The sequence below is a fragment of the Dipodomys merriami genome, unplaced genomic scaffold (genome assembly GCF_024711535.1).
Source record: "Dipodomys merriami isolate MVZ:Mamm:240054 unplaced genomic scaffold, mDipMer1.0.p SCAF_45, whole genome shotgun sequence".
In the NCBI taxonomy this organism is placed as follows: Eukaryota; Metazoa; Chordata; class Mammalia; order Rodentia; family Heteromyidae; genus Dipodomys; species Dipodomys merriami.
Genome location: NW_027206013.1, coordinates 5,971,541 through 5,993,950, shown reverse-complemented (window position 1 = coordinate 5,993,950; position 22,410 = coordinate 5,971,541).

The window sequence follows — 22,410 nt, the reverse complement described above, 5'->3', positions numbered from 1 at the left end:
ATGCATATTTTGTCATACAACTCAGTATTTACCAGTGATTCAACATGGGACAGTAATAAATGTTATAATTAACATTTACTGAGCACTTAGTACATGACAAATGCTGTTCTAAATGATTTTTGTTTCGTTTTGGTTTGGTTTTTGGTTTTTTTTTCCAATCCTGAGGCTTGAATTCTGGGCCTACATGCTGTCTCTGGGCTCCTTTTGCTCAAGGCTAGTGTGCTACCACTTGAACCCCAGCACCGCTACCAGCTTTTTCTATGATTAACTGAAGAACTGAAGGGTTTCACAGACTTTTTTTGCCCAGGCTGGCTTCAAACCACAATCCGCAGATCTCAGCCTCCTGAGTAGCTAGGATTACAGGTGTGAGCCACGGGTGCCCAGCTCTAAGTGCTTTATGTATACTATCTCTTCCTGCACGGGTTGGCTTTGAACCATAATCATCAGATCCTAGCCTCCTGAGTAGCTAGGATTATAGGCATGAGCCACCAGCACCTGGATTCTTTTGGTTTTTATTACCATCATAGGGAATATGCAATGATATCTCATTGTAGGTTTTGGTGTTCTTGTTTTTAGTTTGTGTAGTGCTAGGAACCAAATTCAGGGCCTTGTAAATGTCAGAAAAGTGTTTTACCTGTCCTTTCATTGTAGGTTTTGTTGTTGTTGTTTACATTTGTTTTGTTCTTATTATTTGTTTTTAAGCTAGAGTTTGGTTTGCAGGTCTCTACCACAACCCCCATCCCCATTCTAGTTTGTTTTGTTTTTCTGTCTGTCATGGGGATGGACTCAGGGCCTGGGCACTGTCCCTGAGCTTTTTCACTCAAGGGTAGTGCTACACTACTTTTGAGCTACTGCACCCACTTCCAGTTTTCTGGTGGCTAATTGGAGATAAGAGTCTCATGGCCTTTCCTGCCCAGGCTGGCTTCAAGCTAAGTTCCTCATATCTCAGTCTCTAGAGTAGCTAGGATTACAGGTGTGAGCAACCAGCATTGGACCCCATCCTAGTTTTGATGTATGTTTTCCTAAGGACTAATAAAAAGATGTTGCACATCTTTTTATGCACTTTCTGGCTGTTTATCTTCTTTGATAAAATGTTTAATGAGTCTTTCCTTTGCTTATTTTTAAATTAAGTTGCTTCTCTTTGAATTCTGAACTTGGGTGCTGTCCCTGTGCCCTTCAGCTCAAGGCTAGCACTCTACCACTTGAGCCACAGCGTCACTTTCGGTTTTCTGTTGTTAATTGGAGATCAGAGTCTCACGGATTTTCCTGCCCAGGCTGGCTTTGAACTGTGATCCTCAGTTCTCAGCCCCCTGAGTAGCTAAGATTATAGGCGTGAGCCATGGGCACCCAGCTTATTGTTAAGTTGCATGCATTCTTGTACACCAGACCTTTACTTGGTTTAGGCTCTGTAAACATTTTCTCCAAAGCTTTAGGTTCTTTTTTTCACTCTCTTTCAGTTTGTTTTGTTTTGTATAGCTTGTTTTTCATTTTTTGAGAGAAAGTCTCACTATGTAGTCCAGGCTGGTACTAAACTTGAATTCCTCTTGCTGTAGCCCTCCAAGTGCTAGAATTACAGGTATGAAATACCATGCCCAGCTTTTCTCTTTCCTGATAGTTCTTCAGTTCATGGATATTTTAAGTCATGTTGAACTCCAGTTTGGTTTGCTTTCCTTTTGATTACTTATGATTTTGGTGTCATATTTTGCATCTAAATATCTGCTTGTCACATTTGTTAGAAGACAGCCCTTTCTCCAATTGCTCTTAATATTTTTGTCAAATTAATTGACCATAGATCTGTAATTCATTTCTAGATTAATAATAATATTATTTCCTTGATATACACATGTACATATATACTAATATCCTTTGTCAGTATCAAACTGATCAAATTTTAATTTAGTTTTGCTGATACTGTTTTATTATGACACCCCCACCAGACAGGCACCTTTGAGACAGTTATTAAGTTGCTCAGTCTGGTCTTACAGGCTCAAGCAAGCAATCCTCAGATGGGCTTAGAGATGTATATATGCACTTATTATTATTCTTTTGACAGTCTAGTGGTTTTGTACTTGCTAGACAGGCACTCTATCACCTGATTATTTTTACCTGGGCCAGAACTACAGCTGTCCTACTAATGCTTCCTGCTATACTGGATGACAGGAATGTACTACTTGACCCAGCTTTTTCTTTTGAGATGGGTCTTGTAAACTTTTTTGCCTAGGCTGGCCTGCTACAATCCTCTTGCTTTTAGCTTTCTGAATAGCTGGACTGACAGGAATATACTACCACATCCAGCTAATGGTTGAAAGGAGAGGCTGGTGAACTTTATGCCTGAGCTGGCCTAAAACCATGATCCTGCCAATCTCAGCCTCACATGTAACTAGGATTTCAGGTGTGAGCCACTAGCATCCAGTTCTAGTTCACTTTTAATATTACAAATAGGCTTCTGATTTAATGTACATTTGTGTATAGTGATCAGTGCTTTTTTTCTCTCCCTCTTTTTAGACCACCTACTTTGAGGTGGATCATTTACATAATCACAATTGTTTTATATACATATGATAGAGAGAGAGAGAGAGAGAGAGACAGAGACAGAGACAGAGACAGAGACAGAGACAGAGACAGAGACAGAGAGAGAGATTCTGAAGGGCTTGATTTGCTAAACAGGGAAACCTTTGGGCCCTACATTTGTCATTTTAAATAATTCAGAAGTATTTATTGTATTGCCTTACCATGCTCCAGTTGGTTTTCCCTGGGTCTTATTTCACCTGTGGACTGAGTTGGCTTTTGTTATTCTAAAAAGCCTTGTTTGCACTGTGTCTTCTGTATCCAGACGCATTAGCTATTAAACCACACCCGGATGTTAGGGAAGCCTGGCTACTGTTTTTAGTTCATCCTCAGAGAAACTCTGCCACAGCTCAGAGACAATGCTATACATGCTATAGATGAACTTGTACAGTAGCAGGCCTGCTAAGAAGTCAGGAGTGACACTTCAGGTCTGCTAGATGTTTGGTTGTAAATTAGTCTCTTGAGAAGTGATACTGATAAAGAACCTCTCTCCTGCTGCCAACACAAGCGTTTATAAATGCTGTTTCCCTAACTAGTCCCTGGTTTTTGCAGAGATCATAGGCGTTGTTCAAAGCTCCTAATGACATCACAGTCTCCCATCTACATGGATATCTTTCCTGTCATCATTATGAAACCATCCTTTCTGATTGAGCAACAAAGGGAAGAATGAATGTCTCCTACATCTCAGTATTTTCCCCAGGGGAGATTTGAGTTATTTCTTTTCTTTTGAGAAAAGTTGATTTTCCTCTTCTCCTTGATTTCTAACAAAACTCTTCTATCTTTGTGCCTATTATGGACTAAACTATCTTGCACAAGTTGAAATTAATTTTTATAGACCAAGTGATGAATGATATTTGAAAGTATACAGTTTCAGGTTGATTTCATCAGTTTATTCTTTTTTTGTTTTTTCCTTTTGAATGATACTGGAGTTTGAATTTATGGCCTTGCCCTTGCTAGACAAGCCCTGCCTACTGCTTGAGCCACCCTTCCCTCACCCCCAGCCTTTTGGCTTTAATTACTTTTCAGATAGGGTCTTCAGCTATTTGCTCATCATCAGCCTATACAAGATTCAATCACGGGCTGGGAAGGTAGAGCGCTTGCCTTGCATGCCTGAGGCCCTGGGTTCAATTCCTTAGCACCACATAAGAAAAAAGCCGGAAGTGGCGCTGTGGCTCAAGTGGTAGAGCGCTAGCCTTGAGCTGAAGAGCTGAGGGACAGCGCCCAGGCTCAGAGTTCAGGCCCCACGACCGGACCAAAAAAAAACAAAAACAAGATTCAATCTCTCTGGTATTGCCACCGTGCTAAGTTAAGGTGAAGTCTTGCTAACTTTGTGTCTATGCTGGCTTTGAACCATGAGTTTCCTGATCTCTTGAGTAGTTGGGATTACAAGTATAAACTACTTCATCTGGCTCATTAGTCTGCATCTGAGATCTCAGTGTTCATAACTTTTCTTTCTTTTTTTTTTTTTCTTTTTTCTTTTGTCAGTTGTGGGGTTTGAACTGGGTACTCTCCTGCGCTCTTCAGCTTAAGGCGAGCACTCTACCACTTGAGCCATAACACCACTTCCAGTTTTCTGGTGGTTAATTGGAGATCAGAGTCTTACAGACTTTTCCTGCATGGACTGGCTTTGAATTGTGATCCTCAGATCTCAGCTTCCTGAGTAGCTAGGATTACAGGCATGAGCCACATGCACCCAACTCAATGTTCATAACTTTTGTCACTACCAGGCCACATATAACTAAGGAGAATTAATATATACTCCATGGGAAAAGGGAGAAGCAGGTGACCTTAGATATTTGAAGTTGGGAGGCACCTTGGTGTTGTAGTGAATGTTTTTTTAAATGTGGTAAAAATATGTAATGTAAAACATCACCTTAGCCAATTTTTAGTGGATAGCTTGAGAATGTTAACACATGTTCATTGCAATGAAATCATTCTCTAGAACTCTATCTTGCAGAACTGAAACTCAATATCCATTAAATAACTACTCTCTATTCCTCCTGCTCCAGCCCCTGGCAGTTCTGCTTCTGACTCTATGAATCTGATTAGTGTTGATACTTCAGGTAAATGGAATCATATAGTATTTGTATTCACTAACTTGTTTATTTCACTTATCATAATGTTTCCAAGGTTATTTATTTATATAATATCAGAGCTTCCTTTTAAAACTGAAATATTGCAGAGCGCTGGTGGCTCATGCCTGTAATCCAAACTACTAAGAAGGCTGAGATCTGAGGATCATGGTTCAAGGTTGGCCCAGACACGAAAGTCTATGAGACTCTTATCTCAAATAAACCACCAGAAAACTGGAAGTGGTGCAGTGGCTCAAGTGGTAGAGTGCCCACCTTGAACTGAAGAGCTCAGGGACAACGCCCAAGCCCAGAGTTCAAGTCCCACAACCAACCAAAACAAAATAAAAAACCCTGAAATATTCCATTATATACATATACACATGTGTGTGTATACTTTTTTATCCCATCATTCATTAGTGGCTTCTGTAAATAATGTGTCTATGACATTATCTACAATATCTCTTTGAGACTTTGATTTCGATTCCTTTGGGTATATCAGAAGTGGAATTGCTGAATAGTATAGTCAATTATGTTTTAATTTTTTTCTATCTTTAATTTTTCAGAGGAATTGTCATACCATTTTCTACAGTGGCTATACCATTTTGTATGTCCCAATAGTACACAGGACTTCAGTTTCTCTGCATCCTCCCCAATACCTGTTTGCTTGTTTATCTGTCTTTTCTTTTTTATTTTCTTTCTCTTTGAACTCAAGGCCTCAAACTAGCTAGGCAAAACCCTACCACTGAGCCTTGCTTCTAGCCAATTTCTGTGCTGGTTATTTTAAGATAGTCTCCCTTCCTTCCTGGGTGCTTAGGCTTTCCATTTTAGTCAGAATGACAGAACCAATGCCTATCAATTGAGAAGGAGTCTCATGGACTTTGTCCAAGTTGACCTCAAACTGCAGAATCCTCAGCCTCCCAAGTAGCTATGGTTATAGGTATGAGCCACTAGTGTCCACTTTTCTAATTGTTGTTTTGTTTTGTTGGTATTTTTTTGTTTGTTTGAGCTCAGGGTCTCACACTCTCACTTGGCTTGTTTGCTCATGCCTGTTGCTATACCACTTGAACCACACCTCTAAGCCAGCATTTTTCTGGGTTATGAGAAATGGAGTCTGAAGGATTTTTCTGTCTGAGCTGGCTTTGAACTGATGAATCTCAGGATCTCAGCCTCCTGAGTAGCTAGGATTACAAGTGTGAGCCATGGGTGCCTGGCAAAGCATTCTGTTTCTTATATTGATAGAATCATTGCTTTCTGACTTCAAACTCTTCTTTTGTCTGTCCTACTCCAAGGTCACATGAATCTGCCACACATACTCACTTTGACTCAAGCATTACTCAGTATACAGGCTCTAGCCTGGAATGTAGTTTGGCACTTATTCATTACTTGTTGATAAACAACATGTGGCTGTGAACTCATCTGAAGCTCAGAATCATCCATTTTAATAGTGTACTTGAAAATTACCGGAGCCTTAAGGACATAGCTTCATCCTTTGCCCTTTTTGTCTAATTGGAGAATTTGACCTTTTCTGACTCCCCCTACTGGTCTCTTCTGACCAGATGCATACAGGTGCTCTTTTCTAATCTTTCTCTTTTTCTTTCTCTTTCTCTTCCTTCCTTCCTTTCTTCCTTTGTTTCTTCCTTCCTTCCTTCTTTCCTTCCTTCCTTCCTTCCTTCTTTCCTTCCTTCCTTCCTTCCTTTCTTTTCTTTGTTAATTGTGGGGCTTGAACTCAGAGCCTGACCACTGTCCCTGAGCATTTTTTACTCAAGGCTGGGACTCTACTACTTTGAGCTACCAAACCACTTCCCATTTTCTGGTGGTTAATTGGAGATAAAAGTCTCACACACTTTCCTGCCTGGGTTGGCTTCCAACTGTGTTCCTTAGGTCTCAGCCTCCTGAGTAGCTAGGATTACAGACATAAGCCACCAGTACCCAGCTCTTCTCTTTCTTTTGGCCAGAGACCAGGACTAGGTACCTGGCACTTCCATTTATTGGCTAGTGCTCTACCAACTGAGCCATGCTTCCAACCCATACAACTACTCCTGATGGCAGATGATTGGATCCAGAGGCAAGTTTTGGAAAGGGAAAAAATAACACTAGCCAGTCCAGGCAGGTTGGAACAGGAAGAGAACAGCTTGTTAAAAAAAACAGTTCTGGGAAGTACAGCTTTCTGTATAAGGGCCAGGGACGGTGGCTCCACTGCCAGCTGAAGTCAGGAGGACAAAAATCTGCAGGGGTTTGTGACTAATTCCCTGGTAAGACCAGGAGAATTCTGACCACATGAGCCTATTAATAAGCTAGTCATGATGTAGGGGAATTAGACCCCATAGTGAAATGAAGATGATCTTTTTTTCCCCTTTATGTCAAAGCAGCCTGGATTCAGACACAGACAGTATGGAGGAAGAGTAGTTACTGAGGTGTTTTTTGTTTGTTTGTTTTTATTGGTTGTGGGACTTGAACTCTGGGCCTGGGCTCTGTCCCTCAGCTCTTCAACTCAAGGCTAGCACTCTACCAGTTGAGCCATATCACCACTTCCGGTTTTCTGAGTGGTTTATTAGAGATAAGAGACTCACAGACTTTTGTGCCAGGGCTGGCTTTGAACTGTGATCCTCAGATTTCAGCCTCCTGAGTAGCTAGGATTACAGGCATGAGCCACTGGTGCCTGGCTCCTTGTATTTTAAGCACCTGTGAAAATTGAGAGTAGAGTGGTCATGATATAAATGGGAGTGGCCCAAGAATTTGTGATCCTATATTAGATACAAGACTCTATCTTCCAACTCTTAAAAGTATTAACAGCCCTGTGGACTCTGGATGGAGGTTCCACTGTGGCTTTCTTTCTCAGCTCTCTGTAAAACAATGAATTCCCTACACCTACTCACTAATCAATAATCTAGATCACATTTTTTCTTTCCTTCCTTCCTTCCTTCTTTCCTCTTCCTTCCTTCCTTTCTTTCTTCCTTTCTATCCTTCATTTTGCTGTGTCTATGCAGGTCCTAGAGCTTGAATTCAGGACCTAGGCACTGTCCTTGAGCTTTTTTTTTTTTTTTTTTTTGGGTCCAGTCGTGGTTGCCTGAACTCTAGGCCTGGGCGCTGTCCCTCAGCTCTTCAGCTCAAGGCTAGCGGCTCTACCACTTAAGCCACAGCGCCACTTCCGGCTTTTTTCTTTTTGCTTATGTGGCATTGAGGAATCGAACCCAGGGCCTCAGGCATGCAAGGCAAGCGCTCTACCACTGAGCCACCTTCCCAGCCCCTGTCCTTGAGCTTTTTTGCTCAAGGTTAGTGTTCTACCACTTGAGCCACAGTTCTACTTTCAGCTTTTTGGTGGTTAATTGGAGATAAGTCTCATGGATTTTCCTGTCCAGGCTGGCTTTGAACTGTTAGCCTCAGATCTCAGTCTCCTGAGTAGCTAGGATTACCGGCATGAGCCACTGGCACCCAGCTCCTAAATCACATTTCTCAGTTGTTTATATCTACTTGTCTTTTCTATAACACAGCTTTTCAGAAATTGGGCAGTGGCAGAATTGATCTCTGCAGATTCTTGCCAGCTGCAGGCATCAGCAAGAGGGTTAAATACAGTCAGGTGCTAAGGGCAGAACCTCTCTTATTTTCTTCAATCCCAAACTTCAAGTGCCAGAGCAATTCCATCTAAAGCAGAACTTGGAAATTAGCATTTTGTTTACCTTCAAGCATATTACTTCTCCCAACACAAAGGGAGTGAACTGAATCTGGAAGGATACAAATAGGATACAAATTATTCTCATTAGACTTGAGCAATTAAAATAGTCATCATTAAGGACTGTTGGGGCTGAAGGTGTAACTCAGTGGTAGCATGCTTACTTAGCATGCACAAGACCCTGGGTTTGATCTCTAGTACAGAAAAAAATTATAATAATATAATTTGTGATTTTTAAAAACTCTCCATAAACTATAACTAATAGGAACATCCTCAACTTGGTAGAGAAAAATCTACAAAAACCTACAGCTAACGTTATGCTTACTTAATATGTAAGTTTTTTTGCTAGGATCGAGAATAAGACAAACTGTCTCCTCTTACCTTTTCAATATCATACTGTAAGTCTTAGGTAAATACAATACAATAAAGCGAAATCAAAGATGTACACAGTGGGAAAGACAAACTGTTTTTGTTCCCAGGTGACATCTGTAGAAAATCCAGATGAGGGCTGAGAAGGTGTCTCAGTGGTAAAGTGCTTGCCTTGCATGCATGAGGCCTTAGGTTCAATTCCCCAACACCACCTAAGCCAAAAAAGCCAGAAATGGCATTGTGGTTCAAGTGGTAGAGTGCTCGCCTTGAGCTGAAGAGCTGAGGGACAGTGCCCAGGCCCAGAGTTCAGGCCCCACAACCGACAATTTTTTTTTTTTTTTTTTTTTGTCGGTTGTGGGTCTTGAACTCTGGGCCTGGGCGCTGTCCCTCAGCTCTTCAGCTCAAGGCGAGCGCTCTACCACTTGAGCCACAGTGCCACTTCTGGTTTTCTGGTGATTTATTGGAGATAGGAGTCTCACGGTCTTTCTTGCCCGGGCTGGCTTTGAACCGCGATCCTCAGATCTCAGCCTCCTGAGTAGCTAGGATTACAGGCGTGAGCCACCAGCGCCCGGCCTTTTTTTTTTTTTTTAATCCAAAAGAACTGACCAAAAAAAAAAAAAAAAAAAAAAAAAAACTCCTAGAACTGCTAAGTAATTGCACAACAAGGTTTCAGGATACAAAGTTTCAGGATACAGAATTCAGTTACTTTCCTATATCCTCAGCTGTAAACCAGTAGACTTTGAAACTAAAAATCCTATGTATGTTACCTAAATACAACAAGATACATATAAGAGGGATGAGAGGAAAAAAACTACAAAACTCTAAACAAAATTAAAGAACTAAATAAGTGAAGAGGTATCTGATGTTCATGGATATGAACATGAAAAAAATGTCAGTTGTTCCTTAATTTGATCTATAAAATCAAAGCAATGTCAATGAAATCCCACTAAGTTATTTTATGGATATTTATAAACTGATTCTACAATTTATGAGGAGAGGCAAAAGATTCAGAAACAGCCCACACAATGTTAAAGGAGAAATAAATTTAGAAGATTAATTGTCTTTGACTTTGAAACTTATTATGAAGCTACAGAACTGCATGGTGGTGCAGTTACTCTTGAGGCACAGTTTAAAGGCAGCAAGCAAAAACACAGGAACCTGTTGAAATAAAAAAAAAAGCAGGGTCTGGGAATGTGGCTTAGTATTAGAGTGCTTCCCTAGCATGTATGAAGCCCTGGGCTTGATTCCTCAGTACCACATACACAGGAAAAGCCAGAAGTGACGCTGTGGTTGAAGTGGTAGAGTGCTAGCCTTGAGCAAAAGAAGCTCAAGGACAGTGCCCAGGCCCTGAGTTCAAGCCCCAGCACTGGAAAAATAAAAAATAAAAAAGCAAAGAGAGCTGGTGGTATAGCTTAGTTAAGTGAAAGAGTAAATGCTTACAACTGCAAGGTGCTCATTCTACCAGTAATGAAAGAAATTTAAAAAAAACTACCCACACAGAGTAAAAGCTACCACATAGAGTAAACTTTTCCCCCCCTTTGTAGCAGGGTCTCACTATGTTGCCTCGGCTTGTTTTAAGCTCTTAGGCTAAAGTGACCCTGTTTAGCCTCCCAAGCAGTTGGGACTACAAGCACATGCCACCATGCTCAGATGATAAACTGATCTTTGACAAAGAAGCAAAGGCAATACAATGGAGCCAAGGTAGTGCTTTCAACAAATATTGCTTGTAAAACTGAACAAAAAAAATCATCTAGATAACATCACTGAATCATAGACCTAAATGTAGAAATGTAAAAGCAAATGTGAAACTCCAAGAAGAAATGAGAACACCTAGATGACTTTGGGTATAGCGATTACTTTTAGAAGCAGAACCAGAGGCATGATGCATGAAAGAAGTAATTGACTAACTAGACTTCATGAAAGTTAAAGTTTCTGCTCTATACCAAGCATTGGTGGTTCACACCTGTAATCCTAGCTACTCAGAAGGCCAAGATCTGAGGATTGTAATTCAAAGCCAGCCTGGGCAGGAAAATCTATGAGACTTATATCTCCAATTACTTACCAAAAAAGTTGGAAGTGGAGCCGTGGATAAGTGGTAGAAAGCTAGCCTTGAACAAAAGAGCTCAGGAACAGTGCTTAGGCCCTGAGTTCAAGCCCCAGGACCAGCACCAAAAAACAAAAACAAAAACAAAAAAAAAAAAAAAAAGGGAAGAAGAGAATGGGTGGGTAGGAATGGAAGAGAAACTACACATATTCATACCATATGATTCAGCAATCATGTTCATTTACACAAAGAACTTGAAAACATATGTCCAACCAACAACCTACACATGGATGTTTATTGCAGCTTTATTCATAATTGCCCAAACTTGGAAGCAATTGGGATTTTCTTTAGTAGGTGAATAAATAAATATAAATATTCTGTGGTACATCCAAACAATAGAATATTATTTAGTGATAAAATAAATGAGCTATTAAAAGATACAAAGGAACTTTAGGTGCATATTGCTAAGTGAACGAAACCTATTTGGCTGGGTGTGGTGGTTCACACCTGCAATCCAGCATTTGGGGGGCTGAAGGCAAGAGGATTGCCAGTTTGAGGTCAGCCCAGGTTATCTACAAAGACTGTTTCAAAATAAATAAATAAGGTGTCAGGGCACCAGTGATCCATGCCTATAATCCTAGCCACTTATGTTTCAGGCCAGAAAATTTTGCAAGACTTCTTAACCCATATCTGGGTATAGTGTCATCTGCATATCATTCTAAGCTTTGTGAGAAGCTGAGATTGGGAGGATCATAACACTTAGAAAGAAAAGTCTAAGTTTTTCATGAAAGGAAAGCTAGGCATAGAATGCCATGACTGTGATCCTGGCCACCCTAGTAAATCCAAAGTTGGCAGATCATGGCTCAGGTACTTACCAGAGCAAGAGGTAAGACCCTAACCAGTGAAAATATGAGCTCAGTGGCATTTTGTCAGCCTAGCAAGTAGTGGGCCCTGAGTTCAAAACCCAGTACCACCAGAAAAATGGAAGAAGGGAAAGAGCCCATTTGTAAGATATTGTGGAAAAGGCAATCTAGGCACTAGCGATTCACATCTATAATCCTACATACTAGTCAGGCACTGGTAGTGCACCCCCTGTAATCCTAGCTACTCAGGAGACTGAGATCTGTGGATCATAATTTGAAGCTAGCCCAGGCAGTGAAGTCCCTGAGACTCTTATCTCTAATTAACCACCAGAAAACTGGGAATAGCACTGGGGCTCAAAGTGGTAGAGCACTAGCATTGAGCAAAAGAGCTCAGAGACAGATCCCAGACCGTGAGTTCAAGCCCCAGGACTGGTGAAAAAAAAAAATCCTAGCCACTCCGACAGCTGAGATCTGAGGATTGAGGTTTGAAGTCAGTCTAAGCAGGAAAGTCTGTAAGTCTCTTATCTCCCAATTAGCCACCAAAAATCCAGAAGTGGAACTGTGGCTCAAGTGGCAGAACACTAGCCTAGAGCAGAAAAAATGCCAAAGAAGGGTATTAGGCCCTGAGTGCAAGCCGAGTAATGGAGGGAGGGGGCAGAGAGCAGCAAATATTTGTAACAGTGAAAAGCAGTGATTTCCATTAGTGGATGTGGAAGTAAAGTGAATTGGCAGAACACTGAGTTTTTAGGCCAGTAAAACTATATATAGTACTGTAATGTTTTAATACATGTAATTATACATAATGATGTAAGATGAAATATATAGCACCAAGAATAAACCATGGGCTTTGGCTGATAATGATGTACCTGTGAACAAACGTGCCACTCTAGTGGAAGATGCTAATAAGGAGCTATAGGTAGGGGCAGAGGCTATATGGGAAATCTCTGTACCTTCCGAGATCTCAGTTTTGCTGCAAACCTAAAACTATTCTAAGAGTAAAAATGAACATTTTTATGTCTGTAAATATTGTAATTGAATCGTAGGTAACAGATGGAGACTGTTCCCAAGAAGCATTTTTTTGTTTGGTTGGTTGATTTTAGTTTAGTTTTGTTTTTTTTTTAATGGTGCTGGGAATCAAACCCAGGGCCTCACACATAGTAGGTGGGTGGTCTACCTCTGAGTCACATCCCAAGCCCCCATTTTAATTCCTAAATGTACTTATGTCACCTACCATAAGCTACCCAGTAGGAAAGAGGAATTTGATTTGATGTCATGGAAGACAGCTATTTAAAAATGCCCAAAAAAAAAAAAAAAAAAAAAAAAGACCAGGTGCCAGTGGCTCATGCCTGTAATCCTAGCTACTCAGGAGGCTGAGATCTGAGGATTGCAGTTCAAAGCCAGCCCAGGCAGGAAAGACAGTGAGATTCCTATCTCCAATAAACCACCAGAAAACTGGAAGTGGCACTGTGGCTCAAGTGGTAGAGCGCTTGCCTTGAGCTGAAGCACTTAGGGACAGTGCCCAGACCCAGAGTTCAAGTCCCACAATGGACAAAAAAAAAAAATGTGTGTGTGTGTGTGTGTGTGTGTGTGTGTGTGGTGATTTCCAGAGGGGTTACAGTTACATTAGTCAGGTAATGAATACATTTCTTTCTTTTTTGGCACCCCTTCTGGCCTTTTCTGTTTATAAGGTACTAAGGAATCAAACCCAAGGCTTCATGCATGCTAGGCAAACACTCTATCACTAAGCCACATTCCCAGCCCATGAATGCATTTCTTTTTGGACAATGTCACCCCTTCTCATCTTTTCTGTGCACCATTTTTAATACTGTTCAGATCTTATAGGCAGTTTTATTTATTTTATTTTATTTTATTTATTTTTTTTGGGGGGGGGGTTGGTCGTGGAGCTTGAATTCTGGGCCTGAGCGCTGTCCTTCAGCTCTTCAGCTCAAGGCAAGTGCTCTACCACTTGAGCTACAGAGCCACTTCCGGTTTTTTGTTTTGTTTTTTTGTGTTTTTTTGGGGGTCCGGTCATGGCGCTTGAACTCTGGGCCTGGGCGCTGTCCCTCAGCTCTTCAGCTCAAGGCTAGCACTCTACTGCTTGAGCCACAGCACCACTTCTGGCTTTTTTTCATTTTGCTTATGTGGTGCTGAGGAATCGAACCCAGGGCCTCATGCATGCAAGGCAAGCACTCTACCACTGAGCTACCTTCCCAGCCCCCACTTCCAGTTTTTCTGGTGGTTTATTGGAGATGAGTCTCACGGAGTTTCCTGCCTGGGCTGGCTTTGAACTGTGATCTTCAGATCTCAGCCTCCTGAGTAGCTAGGATTACAGGCGTGAGCCACCGGCACCTGGCTAGGCAATTTTATTATTCTCATAATTTGTTCTCTTCCTTTCTCTCTCTCTTTCTCTCTTTCTTTCTTTCTTTCTTTCTTTCTTTCTTTCTTTCTTTCTTTCTTTCTTTCTTTCTTTCTTTCTTTCTTTTCTTTTTGTCAGTTTCAGTGCTGTCCCTGAGCTCTTCAACTCAAGGCTAGCACTGTACCACTTGAGCCACAGTGCCACTTCCAGTTTTCTGGTGGTTAATTGGAGATAAGAGTCTCACGGACTTAACTGCCCAGACTGGCTTTGAACCATGCTCCTCAGATCTCAGCCTCCTGAGTAGCTAGGATTACAAGTATGACCCTGCCTACCCCTCCCCTCCCCCCAACCCCCACCTTCCCATCCTCTGTCATGGGCCTGAACTCAGGGCCTTGGAAAATGTTGGCATTGGTACCTCCCACCCTTTGTGGAATGGATCAAAGCCATTCTGATTTCAAAAAGACAATCTTATAAAGTAGGAAGCTTGGAAAGTAGATGGTCAGGCCAGGGACATCACACATGAGTCTTTGGAAATAGGAAGAGTCAAGGTCTACTTGGGATTCCATGTATTTCTTATTTACACATTGGAATGCATTAAAAGTGTTTTCAGAAACTGGAATTCCAAATAGTAGGGGCCGATTTTGGGTTTTCACTCTCTCCAGTGATCTTGCTTGACCTTCCCTTCTGAGCTCTGGCCCTGGCTTTGCAAGAAGGTTCTGAGGTGCAGCGCTGTGTTTTTGTGACGTCTGAGCATCTACATCAGGGCAGGTTATGTCATTTGATCTTGTGTTCATCTTGGCATCCAACCTCAGTAGGTACCTGCCTGAGAGCATGGTCCACCTACCCAACTCGTAGTCATATCCTCATAACTGACCAGCTTTTCCCAGAAGCTCCTATATAGCCTGAAATTTTCCTTCCTTTCTTGGTGATATGAAGTTTGAATGTCAGCAGGTAATTTGAGGGACAAGTTTGATTTCCCTCTGTGAGGACCCTCTATTCCTACCACACCTCTCTCTCTCGCTATCTAAGTCGTGAGCATGCCCTAGGATCTTTTTTTTTTTTTTTGGCCGTGGGGCTTGAACTCAGGGCTTGGGCACTATCCCTCAGCTCTTCGGCTCAAGGTGAGTGCTCTATTGTTTGAGCCACAGGGACACTTCTGGTTTTCTAGTGGTTTATTGGAGATAAGAGTCTCACGGACTTTCCTGCCTGGGCTGGCTTTGAACCGTGATCCTCAGATCTCAGCCTCCTGAGTAGCTAGGAGTGATCCACTGTCGCCCGGCTCCTAGGATCTTATTCTAATGTCACCACCTGCTCAGACAAGGCTGACATCTCATTGTATGTATTTTCCCTTAGATCAGATGGCTGCTCTCAGAATATTCTCTCTTGTATTATAGGCATTTAGTTCTGTATATGTCCCATGTCCTAAGCTACTCTACAAGCTAAGCTCCTTGAGAGCAAGACTCAAGTCTCTCAGCACACAGTCACTACCCAGAAAGAATCTCTGCTGAATGAATTTGTGGCTTCTAAGAACCAGGAGCCATTCTAAGTAATTGGGAATTCAGAGATAAATATGCATGAGCAGCCCTATTTGCAAAGAAGCCTGATCTCTATAGGGATATAGAGCCATGAAAGGATGATACAGAGGCTGGGGATGTGGTTCAGTGGTAGAGTACTTGTCTAGCATGCATGGGTTAAGCCCTAGCACTGGGGGACGGGGAAGGGAGGATTTAAAAGTAGAAATACAGAGCCAGCCAGTGTGCTAGTGGCTCACATCTGTAATCCTAGCTACTCAGGAGGCTGAGTCTAAGGATGGCAGTTCAAAGCCAGCCCAAGCAAGAAAGTCTGAGAGACTCTTATCTCCAATTAATTCTCAAATGGCCAGAAATAGAGCTGTGACTCAAGTGGTGGGTGCTCCCCTTTAGCACAAAAGCTCATGGATAGTACCCAGGGATAGTATCCAGTACCCTAGGACCAGCACAAAAAAAAAAAAAAAAAAAAGGGCAGGGGGAATACATACAGATCCCAGAAGTAGCAGAGAGGAAGTCCTGAACTCCAGAGTCAGACAGTTCAGAATATGGTTCCTGTATCTGCCCTTTATTGCTGTGTGACATTGGCGCTTACTTAACTTCTTCCACCTCAGGGAGGATAAAAAAGAGTACTTGCCTTATCGAGTTGCTACATATAAGACAGAGCTCAGCATGTAGCTGTAGACACATCAGCTGCCCTGTGGAGGGCAGGGAAAGCTCAGTATTCAGCAGCCATCTGATCTAAGCTTCTGAACAAGAGCTCCTCAGGTAGAGGAGAGATAAAGCCTTTCTAGTCAGGGGAAAAAAAACCCAGCATGAATAAACCAATAGTTTCCCATCATCCAAAGCAAAGTTCAAAAAGCAATTAAATACAGGCTCCACTGCTCATCGAGTTCATGCTCCTCAACTTGGGCACCAAAAAATCCAGATTTTTTTATTGCAGAGGGAAGGAAAATCAAAGTGAATGTCCTCAGAGGGAGGGAGGGAGGAAGGAAGGGAGCTGTCAGTCATAAAGCAGTCCCCTCTCTGGGGCTGCTACAGGCTTTGACCTCTGCTTGGGGTGGATGTGCCAAGGGCTAAGACACTAGTTTTAGGAGGGCAGTAGACTGGTCCCAGAAGGAAAAAGTTGTTTTCCTGGTGTGCCTATTCATAGTGATACAAAGAAGCTTTATTCCAGGGCTGCTACCTCAGCACTGCCCTGTCCTCAAAGAAAACTTGTTTTGTTAGGACAGATTAGTCTCTTAGATAAATATTTGGCATTTCCTTTCATAGCAGTTTAGCAAGAGATGCAGATGCAGACATTAATCACGCTGCCCTTCCTTTCCTGGGCACACCATCTAAAGCACCCTTCACTGTTGAAGAAACACAAACACAAGAGAGGGCTAGTGGCTAGGGGATGGAGAAGGGACAAGGTGGGTGGGGGAGGAAGTAGGATCGGATCATGGAGGCTTCTGCCAGATACGCCTGGGAGCCAGGCATGATTACATAAATGGAAGGGAACCTGCTAGGCTGTTTTCTCCAAGAGCTAGAGGAAATTGCTGGCTCTAGTCCAGGGACAAGTTCAAGGGTGAGTATCAGGTATCTTCCTGGTGAATGCTGCTACCATGACTCAAGAGAGTCATGCTATGGGATGCCCTCCTGCAAGGGGCTCTCAAGAAGACTGTGAACTTCTGAATTGACTGCCCAACCAGCTGACAGCCCCCATTTGTCTTTGGTGCCTCAGAGAACAAGCTTTTCAGGAAAGTGAGGGAGTCAATGTAGACAAGCACCCAGAATGAGAGCAAAACCAGGATTCACTCTCCAGTCCTCCCTTCTGCCAGCTCTCTTCCTCCTGTCTTTCCTCCTCTGTCTCATGAATGGCAACAGAATGATCAGAAAAGGGGCTGGCCCTTCCGAGCACACTGAGATGTTATGTGGGCCTTAGAGTTCCTTACAATGACCTTGGCTAAGGGGTGTGGCATTGCACTCTGCATGGATCAATGGATTGATCAGTAGACAAAAACAATCACAAGCTCTGGGTGTCAGATCAATTTAATTCCCATGAACCATGAGCAGCATGTGGGAAGCTGGAACTTGAATCTGAGCAAAGGGCAATTTTTGACTCTCCTCAAACCAGGGGAGAGTCAAAAGCAGCAGCAGTCAGACTTGTGAGGTGGTTGGCAGGGGGCAACTGATAGGTTAAACTTAGCCCCCCTGAGTTTGTACAGCCTGAGCTAAGGAATTTTTTTACTTTTTGCTCTTCTAATTGGTCAGTACTGGCCTTTGAACTCAGGGCCTTATGCTTGTTAGGTAAGCATTCTACCACTTGAATGGTAGAATGTTTTTTTGGTTGGTCATGGGGCTTGAACTCTGGGCTTGGGCGCTGTCCCTCAGCTCTTCAGCTCAAGACTAGCTAGCGCTCTACCACTTGAGCCACAGCGCCACTTCCGGCTTTTTCCTTTTCTTGCTCTTGTGGTGCTGAGGAATCGAACCCAGGGCCTCTGGCATGCAAGGCATGCGCTCTACCACTGAGCCACCTTCCTAGCCCTACTTTCAGCTTTTTTGTGTGTGGTTAAAGCCAGCGCAGGCTGGCTTTGAATGGTAATTCTCAGATCTCAGCCTCCTGAGTAGCTAGAATTATAGGCATGAGCCACTGGAGCCTGGATGGTTTTCATATTTTAAGTGGATAAAAAAAATTAAAAGAACATTTTGTTAGCACTGTAAAACTATAAGAAATTTGATTTTCAGGGCTCATCAGTGAATATTTGCTAGAATACTACCATGTCCATTCACTCAATTAAGTATTGTCTGTGCCCGGCTACCCTGAATCTTAACTATGGAGTTGAGTGTCTGTGATAGAGGCAAAAAAAAAAAAAAGGTTTCTTCTCTGGCCCTTTACAGAGAAAGCTTGCTGACCCCTGCTCTTGACCACTGTTTCCCTAAGAATAAGAGTGTGGTTGAATCAAAGAAACAGTGCAAGCTAGGCACTGGTAACTCACACCTGTAATCCTAGCTACTCAGGAGGCTGAGATCTGAGGATCGAGGTTCAAAGCCAGACTGGGCAGGAAAGTCCGTGAAACTTTTATCTCTAATAAACCACCAGAAAACCAGAAGTGGCGCTGTGACTGAAAGTGGTAGAGCACTTGCTTTGAGTTAAAAAGTTCAGGAACAGTACCCAGGCCCTGAGTTCAAGCCCCACAACTGACAAAGGAAAAAAAGAGAAAGAAATAGTGCAGGTAAATTCACAGGGACCTTTCGAGTGTTTCTTAATTTTCTTTCAGTTTTCAGCTTCTTTCTTTCCCAGCAGCCCTGTAAGCAGGCCCTGTAAGCAGCAGCTGGCTGTCTTAAGAGACCATCATGAACCATGGCATACTAATGATGACCTGGAGAAAGAACTATTCAAGTGCTACAGGTCAGAGGGCAGAAGCAGGTAAGGAGAGCTGGGAAACAGCACACTGATATGAAGGAAAAAACGTTCTGGGAAGATATTGTGTAGATTAGAGCCAGACCACAAGGACTAGGAATTCATTCTAAGAATGACAGTAGCTAGTGGGTCCTCTGATTATATAGCTGGTGCCAAGTCATAACAGTCCCCACTGCAGGGCAGTGGGCCTGGGTAGCTGTGTTGAGATCCTCATTATGTTTGGGACAAGTTACTTAATTATAAAACTAGTGCCTAACTCCTTGGGTAAAATGTGAATTAAGCCATGTTTCGAAGGATAAGGATGGTTGGCACTCTTCAGTAAACAAATGTGTCTTTATAGTTAGTTTTGTTCTGTTTGTGCCAGGCTTGAACTCAGGACCTAGGCACTGTCCTTGAGCTTTTTTTGCTAAAAGCTAGCACTCTTACCACTTGAGCCACAGCTCCACTTCTGGCTTTCTGGCAGTTGATTAGAAGTAAAGTCTCACAGACTTTCCTGCCAAGGCAGACTTCAAACTGTGATCCTCAGATCTCAACCTCTTGAGTAGCTAGGATTACAGGCATGAGCCACTGGTGCCCAATATTACTGGGTTGTTGTTTTTTTTTAATACATAATTAGGAACATGATGCAACTTGGGGGTTGCTTTAAGATACATTAAGAAACAAAACAAACAAAAACCACTTAACCAGTGTGATTGTGTATGCCTGTAATTCCAGTAGAGACAGGAAGACAAAGGATAGTTTGAGACCAGTCTAAGCAATACAGAGAGCCCCTTTCCCTCACCAGGTAGATTGATGAATAGATAAGATAGACTCAAAGCTGAGCTTTAGTGGCTCACACCTGTAATCCTAGCTAATTAGGAGACTGAGATCTGAGGATCACTTTCAAAGCCAGCCTGGGCAAAAAACTCTGTGAGACTCTTTTTTTTTTTTTTTTTTGGGTCCAGTCATGGGGCCTGAACTCTGGGCCTGGGCGCTGTCCCTCAGCTCTTCAGCTCAAGGCTAGCACTCTACCACTTGAGCCACAGCGCCACTTCTGGCTTTTTTCTTTTAGCTTATGTGGTGCTGAGAAATCGAACCCAGGGCCTCATGCATGCAAGGCAAGCGCTATACCACTGAGCCACTTCCCAGCCCCTGTGAGACTCTTATCTCCAATTAATTACCAGAAAACAGGAAGTGGCTCTGTGGCTCAAGTGGTAGAGTGCTAGCCTTGAGCTGAAGAGCTCAGAGACAGCGCCCAGGCCCAGGGTTCAAGACCCACAACTGACAAAAAAAAAAAAAAAAAAAAAAGATAAATACAAGTAGAGATTTGTGCTTGGGGAAATAGGAAGCATGAGATTCATGCCTGAGAAATCCAGAAGAGGAAAGCTGGAGTGTGTTGGCTTGGGGACCCCAACACTGCTAAGAGGAATACTGAAAGGCAGGATAAGAGCTGAAATTTGCCCATAGGGAACCTGATAGACTGAAGTTTCACTGTAACCCTTCCTGTCATTCCTGTATCTCCAATTCACAGGTGAAGAGAAGGCTTGGAGAACTGTCAGAATTGTTAAAAAAAAAAAAAAAAAATCTCAGGAAGTATATCCCGAGATTGGTCCTAGCCTGACTCTGCTAGGTGCCTCTTACCTTCAGCGGGGCCCTGGAATATTTAGGGCTAAGTACACCTCACTCCAGAGACTCAATCCAAGTATAAGAGTGTACTCTCTCACACAGGGTTATTGAGTCTTTCCTATGACCCTCAGTGCCTTTTTTTTTTTTTTTCAGATGTATTATACAGGCCTCTGTTATGGGAACCTGGGTACCCAGCACCATGCTAGGTACTCACATGTACATAAAAGAATCACTGAGATCTTGGGAATAAAATCTCTGGAGTCAGCCAGGTGCCAGTGGCTCCCACCTATAATCCTACTTAGGAGGCTGAGATCTGAGGATCATGGTTCAAAGTCACCCTAGGCAGGAAAGTCTATGAGACTCTTTTTTTTTTTTTTTTTGTCGTCGTGGGGCCTGAACTCTGGGCCTGGGCGCTGTCCCTCAGCTCTTCAGCTCAAGGCTAATGCTCTACCACTTGAGCCATAGCACCACTTCCAGCTTTTTTCTGCTTATGTGGTGCTAAGGAATCGAACCCAGGGCCTCATGCATGCCAAGGCAAGCACTCTACCACTGAGCCACCTTCCCAGCCCTCTATGAGACTCTTATCTCCAATTAACCATCAAAAAAGCCAGAAGTGCAGTTGAAACTCGAGTGGCAGACTGCTAGCTTTGAGGGCAAAAGCTTAGAGACAGTGCTGAGGCTCTGAGTTCAAGCGCTAGATACCTTATTACCCCTCCCCCCCAAATAAAAAGTTCTAGAGTCAGGACAAGGCCAACTCTGCCATTTACCTTAGGACTGAGGAGTCTGGGGGGCGGGGGGGAAGGCAGGGGTGAGGGAGGGGTGCTTCCATGTCTCTGAGCCTGTTTCTCATCTGCAAGGAGGGGATTGTACCTAGGATTATTGTCTATTAGCTCATGGTGGTAGTCTTCCAATTCTGTTTTACTTGAGGAAATTTGAGGCTCAGATTTGCCTAGGGTTGACAATGAGCAGATAGAGCTTAGGAATAAAAGCTCAGATTCTTTACTTTGGACCATGTGCAAAAGCATTCACCATTCACTCTCTATGTACCAGGTTATTCAGACCTCCAGGTATCTATCTAGTGCTTTTGAAAAGGGTAGCCACCTGCTGGCTTTGTTGTTCTTTCCTGCCATGTGACAGATACAGATACTTTTTAACTAGAATCCCTACCTATCCATGAATATGATAAGGGGTTCTTCAGGAGGATGAACTTAAGCATGTCTTCAGAAGGTGCTCAGGCCAACCCAGTCAAGTCCTTAGCTCAAAACCAGTCTAATGTGATCAAGCTGGCAGATTCTGTGACTGTAACAAGCCACATGTCCACAAGGCTTCAGGCTTCGGTATTCTAGGTCAATTTTTCCTTTGTTAACTCACACCAAATGGCCAAGCTTTTATTTTATGCAGTCTACAAAGTCTTGTAATTTATCCAAGATTTCATGTACATGGCTGATTTTTGTTGTTTTGTTTTTTGTTGGTCATGGGCTTGAACTCAGGGCCTGGCCATGTCCCTGAGATCTTTTTGCTCAAGTCTAGTGCTCTACCACTTTGAGCCACAGCACCACTTCTAGTTTTCTGGGGGTTAATTGGAGATAAGAGTTTCAGACTTTCTTGCCCAGGCTGGCTTTGAAAGTGATCCTCAGATCTCAGCCTCCTGAGTAGCTAGGATTACAGATGTAAGCCACCAGAGCCTGGCTGATTTTTTTTTCCAGTCCTTGGGCTTGAACTCAGGGCCTGGGCACTGTCCCTGAGCTTCTTTTGCTCAACTAGCACTCTACCACTTGAGCCACAGCACTACTTCCTGCTTTTTCTGTCTGTGTGATATTGAGGAATCAAACCCAGGGCTTCATGCATGCTAGCAAACACTCTGCCACTAAACCACATTCCCAGCCCATTTAAAAAATTTTAAATCTAGCCAGTAATATTTGCTTTTCAACCAG